Here is a 13,074-nt window from a genome sequence, read left to right as displayed (position 1 = left end):
CCTCCTCTGCTCCTCTCCTCTTCTCCCCTCCTCTTCTCCCCTCCTCTTCTCCCCTCCCCACCCTCCACCCACCCCTCCCTTTACCTCCCCTCCTCCCCACCTCTCCTCTCCCCTTTCCTCTCTTTTCTTCTCTTCTTTTCTCCCTTGCTCCCTTCCCTCCTCTCCCTCCCCTTCACTTCTCTCTCTCTCCTTTCTCCTCCCCTCCTCTTTTGCTCTCCATTAATCTCATCTTAATTTATCACACAAGGTATGGGTTTCATTATGACTTTTTCATACACATTATGTTTTATTGTAACTCATCCCTCAGTGTCACCATTGCTTTCTGCTTCCACCACCTCCCTCTTGTTGGGGCCACACAAATAGTCTCTCCTTGTACTTTCATGTCTTGTGAATTTCATTATCGTTTCTTTCCTCTACTTTTTTTTTAAAAAAAGGATTTATTTACTTATTTCATGCACATGAGTACTCTATCTTCATGTACACTTGCATGCTAGAAGAGGGCATCAGATCTCAGTATAGATTGTTATGAGCCACCATGTAGTTAATAGGAATTTAACTCAGGACCTCTGGAAGAGCAGACAGTGCTCTTAACCATCTTTCTTCTTTTGAAAACCATCTATTTCAGCCTGTGTGTTGCAACCTCTAAAGGGGTCACATATCAGATATCCTGCGTATCAAATACTTACATTACAGTTCATAACAGTAGCAAGATTATAGCTATGATGTAGCAATGAAATAATTTTATCACTGAGGGCCATTACAATATGAGGGAGTGGATTAAAAGGTCGCAGTATTAGGAAGATTGAGAACCACTGGTCTATTGAATCAGTCATTTATAGACTGGATGATTTGGTTTTAGATGTTTAATTTTTCAGCTCTTTATATACACTCAGTATTAATTTTTCATCTGCTTTATAGTTGGCAAAGATGTTTTCCTTGATGTATGCAGTCTTTGCTCTGGTAAATATTTCCTTTGCTGTGCATATATTTTTGATTTTCTAGATCTTATCTGACATGTCAATTTTTATCATTTCTTGTTCTAGTGTGGTCCTTTACGGAAATTCTTTGACTGTATCTATATTTTGAAGTGTTTTCTCTCTGTTTTCTTGTAATAATTTCAGTTTCTGGTTGTATATTAAGATTTTAGATCAATTTGAATTGGTGTTTTTTAGGATGAGAACTGTGACTGTAGCTTCACTCTTTAACATGTAGATATCCAGTTTTCCCAGAACCATTTATTGAAGAGGTTTTCCTTCCACATTGCACATTGTTGATGTCTTTGTTGAAAACTAAGTATGTGTAGCTGTGCAGCTTTTTAAATGAATCCTATCTTTCATAGGTCTACATATCTGTTTTTATGCCACCATCATATTTTTTTTATTGTGATGGCTCTGCAGTATATTGGAGATTAGGTATTGTGATAGTTTCTGCATCACTTTCTGCTTAGAGTGGTTTCTGCTGTCTCTGGTCTTTGGCACTGCTAAATGAATTTTAAATTTTTTTTCTGGTTTTTTGAAGAACGGCATTCAAATTTTACTGTGTCAAATTTGTAGTTTGCTTTTGGCAAATAAACCAGTTTTACAATATTTTTTCTGCCATTAAAATAAAAAGGAGATGTCTTTCCATAATTTTAATGTCTTCTTCTATTCTTTAGTGTCTTTAAGACATACATCTCTTACTTTTTGATATTATAACATTATTACATAATTGGCTTCATTTTTCTTCTTCCTCTAAACTCGCCCATATACTTTCTCACTCTTCTTCAAATTCATTGGCCCTTTTTCATCAAATTTTGTTACATGTATATACATATATATTTTTAAATATATAAGTCCAACATGCTTGTTCTATATAATGTTACTTGTATGTACTTTTACAGGGGTGCCTCTTTGGTATTGGATAACCAACTGGAATGTTCTTCTCTGGGGAAGACTATTTCTCCCACTTTCAGCATCTCTTAGTTGCCAGTAGTTCTTCTGCAGGGTTGAAGTCTCCTGAGCTCTTACTTGTCTACTTTGGCACGCCTACTGTCCATGTTTAGATGATGCTTAGCAATCATGCTGGTGAGACTTCATGGGTGCAGCTTCTGGAACCACTTAGAGACAAACCTCACAGAAAACTCCTCCAGCTCTTACAACCTTCCTCTCCTTTCAAACCATTCCCTGATGGTCCTCTGCACTTCTTTGAAATTTGTTGTCTTTGCCATTCCTAAATGAATTTTGAGATTGTTTTCTAGTTATTAAAGACCAACACTGAAGTTGTACTGTGTCAAATTATCTGGAGTTTGCTTCGGAAATATAACCAGTTTTACAATGTCATTTCTGCCAAAAAAAAAATCACTATCCATCTGTGATATTATTGACTTGTGTCTTTCTCTTTTGTTTAGTTTGGCTAGGAGTTTGTTGGTTTTGTATGTTTTTCAAGAAAATCAACCTTTTGTTTGATTAACTCTGTGTTCTTTACTTAGTTTCCATTTCATTAATATCTTCTTTTATTTTTATTGTTTATTGTAACATACCACTTTTGGATTTGGATTGGTACTGTTTTCCTAAAGTCTTGAGGTGCATCACTGAGCTATTTATATCTTTCTGATTTTCTAATTAAAGAACTCATAACTACAAAATTTCCAGTTAGTATCACATTGTCTATATACTATATTTGTACTTTCATTTTTATTTAATTCTAGAAATTTTAGAATTTCACCTGCAGTTTCTTCAGAGATTACTATTATTATTTTTATTATTATCCAAGATTATTATTATCCAGGAGTATTGATAATACAGTGAGTTATTTGAATTCCTTTGTTTGTTAAGACTTGCTCTTTGTCTTTGAAAAAAGTCTATTTTAAAGAAGGTTCCATGGGCTATTGAGAACGCACATTCGGTCTAAAAAAAAATCCATTTTATCTATGAAATTTCTTTGTTGATTTTTAGTCTGGACCACCTATACAGAGATGCAAATAGATTGAAATCACCCACTGTTAATTTTACCAGGGTTGTTCTGATCATTTATACCCATCGTTTTTTTTTTTTAAACAAAATTTGTCATCTTAGCATCTGTTGCATATTCTTACAATTGTATATATTCTCGATGAACTATTTCTCTTATTAATAATATAGTAGCTTACTTCATCTCTTCTGATGAGTTTTGATCTGAGGTCTATTTAATTGATATCAAAATAGCCACACCAGCTTGTTTTCAGCTTACTTGATAAATTAATTGACTTCTATTCTTTGCCTATTCGTCTTTAGATATACCTATCAATAAATTATGTTTCTGGGAGACAAAAACTTGTTATAAGTGGTTTGTAAGTCCCATGAGCTCACCTGCATTTCTCTACTGCTGCATTGAGGCCGCTCACATTTCAGGTTGTTAGGAGTTGTTTACCAGCTTTTTCTGTGCAGTCCGTTGAATTACTGTTTATTCTTTTTTTCTCGCTTTTAATATCAGGTGTTTGCTCAGTCACTGTGTTGATCTAGATTCCTTCCCCGATCTCTTTTGCTCATTGGTCTTTCCCACTGTTCTCCCTGTCCTCCCCTGAATGAGAATGTTCCTTTCATTTCTTTACACCTCCCTTTGTGTATATTAGTCCTTTCAGTATGTTCTGCAGCACTGGTGTGGTGGCCATAAGTGGTTGTAGTTCATGTTTCTCTTGATATTTCTTTATTTTTCTATCAGTTTTAAAACATACATTTTCAGTATATAGCAATCCTCATTGGTAGTTACGCACCTTCATGGCTTGAAATATAGCATTCCCTGCTTTCCTTGGCTTTTAGGTTGGAGTGAATGATATCATACTTTTCTGATGTGTTTTTCTTTGTGGATCAGTGGTATTTTGTTTCAGGTTTATTGTTGTTTCTTTGTTTTGTATTTTTGATATTTTGATTATAGTGTATTGTGGAGGGGCTCTTTTCCAGTCATGTGTAATTGAAGTTCTATGGTTCTTGCGCTTTGATGTTCATTTCTTTTTGAGAGCATTCTTGTTGAATGAGTGAAGACTGGCTAGCCATTAAAGAGTTGTCTGTTGTGTCCTCACAAAGGCACTGAAGTAAGAGAAAGAAACACGAGGTGGGATGCCCAGAACCACTTATGTTCTTGATGGTACTGAGGTGGGCATACCTGTCAATGTTACTTTACGGAACTATTGTAAGGCAAATTAAATAACAATAGTAGAGTACATTAAAATAGCTACCCCTTATTGACTCCTTTAATGTGGAAGTAGCGTCTAACTGTTTTTTACAATACTAATTTTGCTTTATGATGCTTCTTGACAACTTTTGAAGTAGATAGGTGATGCAACTGAACCAGAGAACTCTTAAAAATTTTGTTAAATATATATATATTTAAATATATATATTTATATATTTAAAATTAATAGGTAAATAATACTAAATATATATGTTTATATATATAAAATATATATTTAAATATATATATTTAGTATTATTTACCTATTAATTTAGTATACATTATTTAAAACATTGTGGTTACTTTTAAAAATTATAGATTGTCTCATAGACCTTAAGGATACACAGAATTAAAAAGAACTAAACAAATGTATATGCATATTTATAATTTGTGATATGTATAGAAGAGAGGCAGTTCATTTAAAAGGAAAGAGACTGGCCAGCTGTAAGGCTACAGCAGAAACAAAAGTGATAGCAACTAAGAATGAAGCTGGGCATATCAGCAGGCTCTCCTGTAGTCCCCTGGAATCCAAGGAGAGGGAGAGAACAAAGGGACCCACTCGGTCATTGTTTTATTTAGTTATACTATCAGCAATGCATAACAAACAGAGCCTAGCTCAGTTGGATTGTTATTTGATTGAATAGTGGTCTTGTTTTATTGTACTATTATTTTCTTTGGTTTGTTTCATGTTCTCTCTCCATTATTAGAATAACTTACCTTTGTGATACATAGTCGACTTTATCAAAACAGTAAGTGGGGGATCCAAAATCTATTTTTACTATTAAACATATTCACTCCTCTGCTAACCTTTAGATGCTGACCTCTGTTCTCCATCAGTAGCTCAATCATTTAATTCTTAACTTTCAATTAGCAAAAATGAGAAATCAAAATGTTTTAAGACAAAAGGAACCTCTTCTTATCTCTGTTTCATAAATAATGAAACCCAAGAAGACAAAACAAACACAACCCCAAACCAAACCAAACCAAACCAAACCAAACCAAACCAAACCAAACCAAACCAAACCAAACCAAACCACCACCACCACCAACCCACAACAAAACAAATAGGGGAGCCTCCTAGAGAAGAAAATGGACATAATGTAAGTACACCTTTGATGTTAAACAGTGCATATCCTCCTCTGTATCTTGATGCTGCTAAAGTGAACATGTGTCTTAGGTTTGATGACAATCTAGAACTAAAGAAGCACATTAAATAAATAACTTTGTCTCTAGAGTCCTACTATGGATCTGATAAGTCCAGATTAGTGACTTATCAGTACTGTTAGTGTGTGTGAGTATGAATGTGTGTGTGTGTGTGTGTGTGTGTGTGTAAGTCTTAAGAAGAAATGGACTCAGGTATTGTACAGACGGTGTACATTGGCCAGGATGAGAGAAGACCTTGATAGTTGTGCCAGCAGTGCCTAGCGACTTGCTCTCCAAAGCAAGATATGTGATTGCAATTGGTGATTGTGGTGATCTGAATAAAAATGACCCTCATAGGCCCTTTAGTAAGTGTGGTCTTGTTGGAGTAGGTTTGGCTTTGTTGGAGACAATTTTTCTTATCCTCTCCCTTCTGCCTGCGGATCAAGAGTTAGAACCCTCAGCTCTCCAGCACCATGTCTGCCCACACATTTACATGTTTCCCGCCATGATGATAATAGACTAAACCTCTGAAAATATAAGCCAGCCCCAATTAAATATTTTCATATGTAGTTTTTGCCTTGGTCATGGTGTGCCTTCACAGCAATAAAACGCTAACTAAGATGGAAGTTGGTACCAGGGACTGGAGGCATTGCTGTGATAGGTTTGATCATGTTTTTGTTCGGAGGAATGTGGATTTTGGGAGTTTGTATTAGAACAGCAGTTGAACACTTCAAGTGGGGCTTAAGGGGCCATTCTAGTAGGAGCAAGGGAGACAATGGTGCTGTGGGTGATTTGAACTATGGGGGCCAAGCTCCAGAAGTTTCAGAGAAGGATTTTAGTATGTTGCCTAGATATATTTTGGTGAAGAATGTGGGTGCTTTTTGCCTTTGTCAGAAGTGTGTGTGGGGCTAAAGTGAAGAGTTTTCAATTAATTCTATTGGCTGAGAAAATTTCAAAACAGCCTAATATTGACTGTTTTGTGGTTGTTAGTGTTTCCTCTAATGGAGATTAATAACAAAAAAGAACAAGTGGAGCAAGTGAAAATAAAGATAGAGGAGAAAATGGGCACCAGGAATTGGAATGGAGCTAAGTCCTGTGTTCAAGGAGATAAACAGAATAAGAAACGGAATAAAGGCATTGGCCCTAGAGGCATTGCAGGTGTGACTGTTGTGTCACATTATTGCATCAGTAGGTGGCAGAGAGGAAAAAGGCTATGTCTATGTTCAGTGTTCTGACCTGTGAACAGCTGAATGATTAGTAGCCTAACATTCCCTGAAAAAAGTAACCCCAAGTCTGGCACTGCACAAGCCTGGATGGGCTTCTAGGGAAGAGAGGGGATCAAGCCTGCCTAGGACCAAGGCCTCCTGGTATGAGTGAGTCGAATATAGAGGATCCCTGCATGGGGACATGTGAGTGAGACTGGACTAGGAGCGAGGTGGAGAAGACTACCATTTGGCATTAGGGGCCCTGACAGAGACCTAGCATAGAGCATGCATGAGATGACTCCTATGCCATAATGCACAGGTTGGGCATAGCGCTTCTGAGACCACTCATGAGATGACTTTAGACACTTAGAGACCCTGGGTATCAGTGAGAGTAGCAAATAAATGGTGGAGAGATGGAAGAGGACGAGAAACAGAGGGATGTGGGCACAGTGAAGAGAGGCAGAACCGGAGACTCAAGGGTAGTAAGGAATGGCTGCTGCATGTAGCCGGTGATGCCACCTGAGACTGTGGTGGGGTCCTGGATATGCCACCTGGGACCACATCTGGCTTTGTGGCCTGCAGCAGCACGGGTCTACTACCACCAAAGACTGGGCAGACATCCTTGGTCTGGGCTGCCACAAGGGACATATTGATACCTGAGGGCTATGCAGAACTGGCTTCACCCTTTGCTTGGGAATCTTGGGAGTGCTGTCTCTGCCCCTAGAGATCTTTAGTACTCTTGAGAGCAGTGGGCCCACACATTGTCCAGAAGGCACAGTAGAGCTGACCTTGGTAGCAGGAGTTACAGGTGAGCTGACCCTGTGGGAGAGCTGGCTCTACTTCTTGTCTACCCTACAGTGATGTGAGCAAGGGAGAAATGTCCCACCCATTGCCCTTTGCCATCTACAACAAGCAGGCAGGAGAGCAGGTTTTGGGGGCCATCAGAGTGGGAGAGCTGGGTCTGCCCCTCACTTACTGTAGCTCCTGGGAGAACAGGCACAGCATCTTACCTGGGCAGTGAAGCCCTGGATGTGGGGGTTTGGGGTAAGCTGGCTCTGAAGGTATGAACATGGGAGATTTGTCTCTCTCTCTGGTCTACTTTGGAGTGCCATGGGCAAGGGAGGGAACCTCTTTCTTTCTTTTGCCCTCACCACCTGCTACAAGCCAGGGAGATGGCCATGACTAGGTTATAAGAGCAGGAGAGCATACTCTGCCTGTCATCTGCTGCAGCACTGAGGAGACCAGGTTCTTCACTCACCTGGGCACACAGTAGAGCTGACCCTGGTCGCAGGGTTTGCAGGTGAACTGGCCCTGAGATCATGAGAGCAGAAGAACTGGCTTTGCCCCTTGCTGGTGGAGGCATTGAATGGGCCAGGTGGGGCGGGGCAGGAAAACTCAGCCTGGTAGTGTGAGTTCAGGAGAACTGGTGATCTGACCAGCTCAGACACTTCTCAGTCCCAAATCCAGGACTTTGAATTGGTCCAGCCTAACATCTAACTCATTGATGAACTGCTGTAGTACTTGAAGAGGCAAGTCCTACAGACTCAAAACAACAGAACATCAATGAAACAGGACAACCACAGGCTATTCGAGAGGAGTCCCAGTGAGCTTCCAGTGTTGATAGTAGCAGAAGCTTGTACCAGACCAATGAGTCATTGCAATAAACATTAGCAAGCAAAGAAGTGTGGACAAATGGTTATACTGTGGGATACACTGTGACATAGTACAGCTTCCACAATGAGATTTTTTTTTCCATCTGTTGGGGAGGAGGTTGTAAGGGTGGAGGATACAAGGAGAGGGGAAGATGACTGGCATTGAGGTGCATGATGTGAACCTCACAATACAAAGAACCAATACAAAGTTTAAAAAAATTGAATAAAGGAATAAATAGAGTAACCTCAGGGCAAGACTCCACCAACTGAGCTTCTAACTTGTGAAGAGGAATTAAAGAAAAGCTTACATCCAGGTATGGTGCTGCACACTCAGAAGGCAGAGGCTGGTAGTTTGAGGCCAACCTTGTCTACAGAGCAAGCTTCAGGACATCCAAGCTTGGGAAGTGAAGGAGGCCATCAAAACCAGAAAGCTAGTGAAGATGCAATTGAACAACGGGGCCATGTTCCAGATTTGGCCACATTGGCTTTAGAGTCAAAGATAGAAGAAAAAGATTACGGAATCTCTCTCCATGACTAAGGAAAGCTGCTGAGGCCAGGTATGTGTCAGGGATGTTCTTGAATGGAGGCCTAGAAAGACCACTGTGTGAAGCTGTGAAGGTGAAGCCTAGGTTGCCTTGGAGACCCCAAAATGTTGGAGATGACATAGCCAAGGAATATCTGTAAGGGGAGCTGCTACCACGGAGTGGCACCAGCTGAACAGAAAGAAGTTGTTCAGTCAACAAAGAGGAGTTGGCGATCTAAAGAGTGCTTCTACATCAGACATGGACATGGAGAGTTTAGTTTGTCTCCCTGATTTTTCATCTTGCTTTGGTCCAGTATTTCCTCACTCTGCTTCCATTTGGAATGGTAATGTATGTCCTGTGGCCTTATATGTTGAAAGTATGTGATTTGCTGTTTCATTTTTATTTTATAGGTGATTACAGTTAAGAGATTGCATGACTCTCAGAAAAGACTTTGAGTGTTGGACTTTTAAACAAGTGTGAGACTGTTGTAGACTATGGAGACCTTTGAAGTTGGACTGAATACAATTGGACTGTGTTACAGCTATAAGCCTTTGAGGAGCAGAAAGTGGAATGTAGTAGTTTGAATAAAAATGGCCCCCATATGTCTATGAGGAGTGGTACTATTAGCAGGTGTGGCCTTGTTGGAGTTGGTATGGCCTTGCTGGAGGAAGTATGTCTCGTTTTTTTCCTACTGACTTCGGATCAAATGTGGGACTCTCAGCTCCTCCTGCACCATGTCTACCTGTACACTGTCATGCTTCCCACCATGATGATAATGGACTAAACCTCTGAAACTGTAAGCCAGTCCTAACTAAATATTTTCCTTATAAGAGTTTCCATGGTCATGATGTCTCCTTACAACAATAAAACCTCAAGACAATGATTTTCCCTTTGGATCATCCTTGTTGTAAGATGAAGATACCCAGGATGCTGCTCTAGAAAGTGAGAGTAAGAACAAAGACCAGCCATGCTGGTTTAGACTGAATTATTTTTAAATGATCGATTTAATCCTGTTTACCTAAGTTTGAAGATCTTTGCTTCACAGAGGCCTGCATCTCCAGTTCTAACGTAGTTTAGTTTATGGTCAGCAGAGGAGCTTAGGAGCTAGGTGTCATACAATTGTTAAAAGGATAGCACTGTGGAAAAATTAAATGGTACTGTTTTCATGCTGATGTTTGGAAGTCAGTCCAAAGCAGTGCACAGTTAAGGAATTAAAAATGCACACCATTCCTGTTAGCTTAAGTCCATTAGTCAGGGTTGAGTTTTCAGTCCCACTCGGGAACTAAAATAGAAATAATAGGATATATAAGTTTTTAGTATTTTTCAAACAAGCAAATAAAGGTGGTGTTGGTGACAGTTCCTCCTTTTACAAATTGGTGACTTTCTAGTTAAGTGTCTTCTAATATGTCATAAGGGTTCAAAGATGAACAAAAAATAGCTAGAGCTCTATATTTGCATCATGACTGCCATTGGAGCCTGGGGTGGCATTCTAATCCCAGATCCTGTTCAAATGTCCCTTCGACAAGGCTATTGCCATCAGGTGATGTCTGCTCTTGACCTCTGCCTCCAGGTGGTAACACTTCTCTGGGAAAAAGAAATAACTCATGGTATAATCTGCCAAGGCCACAACTTCTTCAGTATTTCAGGTTGTCCTTTCCAAAGGATAAGGTCAGGGAATAAATCTTCACCACAGAATGTCATGAACGACACCAGCCAGAGTCTTTGTGAAAAAGAACTTGGCATTGCACAGATATACAAACGAAGATATAAAACCCAGTCATAGCCTATAAATCAACCTTGTCAGAAAGGCGAATGTAAGACACTTGAGAGGTGAGAGCATTTGCTTCCCAGTGCCCTTAGTCCTTTATTATTAGATATGCTTCCATAAATGAGACTATTCTTCATTAGCAGCCTATTCAAAGTCTCAAGGAATTCCATGATTTGGAGACTCCATTTGTGTCTGGTTTTTCTTCACTTAATTTCATTATCAGAAAGTGATGGTGTTTCTCCATTTTTAATTTTACTGAAAATTTCCCAGTCTGTATGTACGGTGACTTTCTTGGTTAGGAATCTGTGCACATTTGGCATTGAGATATCCTCTAACCAGTGAATCTTGACCTTGAGTTTATTTGCTGGAAGAACACGGGTTTCATGCAGTTCTTCTAACTTTTGATAAGTGAAAACAAATGAGAAAAGCTAGCAATATAGATACAATGCACCTTGAATGGCCATATGTTAGGAAACTTGCTAGGGCCTGTACAAAAAAGACAGGAAGCTACATCATCCCAGCTCAGTGTGACACTTAAGAAGAAAGAGCACTTGCTCCAGAAATCAAGCTAAATTTACTTATGCCAGAAAGACCTATCTCAGGAGCAAAGACACAAGGGCAACCCTATTTCAGAACATGGATGGACTATTTTCAGTATCAAAGAAAAGTCTTTGATAGTCTTTCTTTACAGCTTAATGCCTCTTACACAGAGTAAGGCCTCAGCTGATGGTGTGGAATTGAATGGCTGAATGGAGAAATTCTTCAGTTAAACCCATGGACAAATTCAAGTAGTTTGCATGTGCGTTTCAATGAGGTGAGAATAATTCTTCTTGCTAGGCTTTACTCTCATCAGTAATGATTAGCTCTCACTATGCCAGCAGTTCTCAATTGTAGGTTGTGACCTCACTGTGGATGTTCAATGGCCTGTTTACAAGGGTTGCCTGAGACCACCCAAAACCACAAATATTTATATTACAACTCATAACAATAGCAAAATTATGGTTATGAAGTAGCTATGAAAATAATTTTATGGTTGGGGGTCACCACGGCATGACGAACTGTATCAGAGGGTCACAGCATTAGGAAGGTTGAAAACCACTGCTCTATGCTGTGTTTGTCTGATTAATGATTTCCATCTGATTTTAACTTTTAGAACACGCATGTCTGATTGGGACCAGAATGGCAAGAAGTAGACCATTCATAAAAAAAGAGAAGTGTATCACTTATATAAGACAGCTTCAGAATTGGGTGGAAACAGAACTTTCTGAGATCATGCTGTCTCTATATAGCACTAGAGAAAAGCCATTTCTCCCCTCTAATTGCACAGCTTCTTGGATGACGCTCTGGGATACAAACTACTTGGGGCTTAAGAGAGCACACAGCAGCTTGAGACAGTATTGTCAAATGAATGTACAAATGAATAGCAATAAAAGCAAATAATAAAATGTTTTTTTCTTGGCATTTAATTCAAATATGCTATAGCACAAATGTGTTATTTGAATTCCTTACACATGTAATTAAACTACACAGGGAGAAAAACCTGGCAAACTGAAGGCCAGGGAAGGACAGATAAAAGAATAGACAATTCCTCAGAGCATTTTATCAGCTTGCCATCATCCCCTCTGTATTTTGATAAGAAGAAAAAAAGTCTAGCATTTGAAGGTCTGGTGAAAGGCTCCATATAACTGCATAAATGTGTTATTAATTGTAGGAGCAGCATTTGGCTTTCAAACTGTACTTTATGCTCTTAAAAATACGTAATAATTGTAGAAGACAGCCACCTGCAGAGCTTTTCTGGTGGCTTCTGACCTGCCCTACATTGTTAATAGAGCCAGTCTTACTAACAGGGTTGATGTTATACCAGTTTCTTCTGTCTCAGAAAATTAGTTAAAGATGTCTTTACCCACCCCCACAGTGCCAAGCTGCTCTATGAATGTCAGTCTTCTGCTATTAGGAGAATTGTCTTAGATAATGTCACACCATCTCTTGAGATGTTAATCTTTGTGCTTCCTTGTGTGTGACCCTTCCTTTATTCAGCTGTAGGTATTTCCATTGCCCTGGGGGATCAAGATTCATAGCAAAAGTGCAAAGAGGAAAGTTACAGTAGGAACAATACTTTTGAAAGTTCAGTCCTTTGATAGTTTACATTTTGTTGAGAAAAGGATCATAGAAATTCTGAAGCAGAATTGAAGTCCTCCAGTGCCCCGGATTCACTGGGCTCTGTCTGAGCTACCCTTAAGATACTGTCTTTATTCGGGACCTCAGAAGAATCCTGACATTGTGGGTGAGAAAGTCTCTGGGTTTCCAGAGGAACAGTGATGTCTACGAAGCAAAACGTTTCCAGTATGAATTCTTTGAAGGGTAGAAAATATTGTGATAAGTGCTACACTAGCTCTCGTTAGCCTTCGAAATCCATGGTGAAAGGTCAGCCTCAACAGTGACTCTTGCTTTAATTGACAAAGAGAATATCTTAAGAAAAAAATGAAAATATTTTCTCTGCAAGAATTACAGTGTATTATGGAACTGAAGGCTCTGTTCAGTAGTTGTAGTTTGAATAAGAATAGGTTCATAGAACTCTTTTAGAAGAGTTAAGA

General features: G+C 39.3%; 1 non-coding gene across 1 annotated transcript; it reads left to right on the top strand.

Annotated features, from left to right (window-relative positions):
* Positions 1 to 6,467: 6,467 nt before the first annotated feature.
* On the top strand, positions 6,468 to 6,601 carry LOC114627919. Its single transcript, XR_003712422.1, has one exon. It is a non-coding gene; the product is annotated as a small nucleolar RNA SNORA17 (small nucleolar RNA).
* Positions 6,602 to 13,074: the final 6,473 nt, after the last annotated feature.

The sequence above is a fragment of the Grammomys surdaster genome, unplaced genomic scaffold (assembly GCF_004785775.1).
Source record: "Grammomys surdaster isolate TR1022 unplaced genomic scaffold, NIH_TR_1.0 261, whole genome shotgun sequence".
Lineage (NCBI taxonomy): Eukaryota > Metazoa > Chordata > Mammalia > Rodentia > Muridae > Grammomys > Grammomys surdaster.
This window is presented reverse-complemented; position numbering and strand designations above follow the sequence as displayed.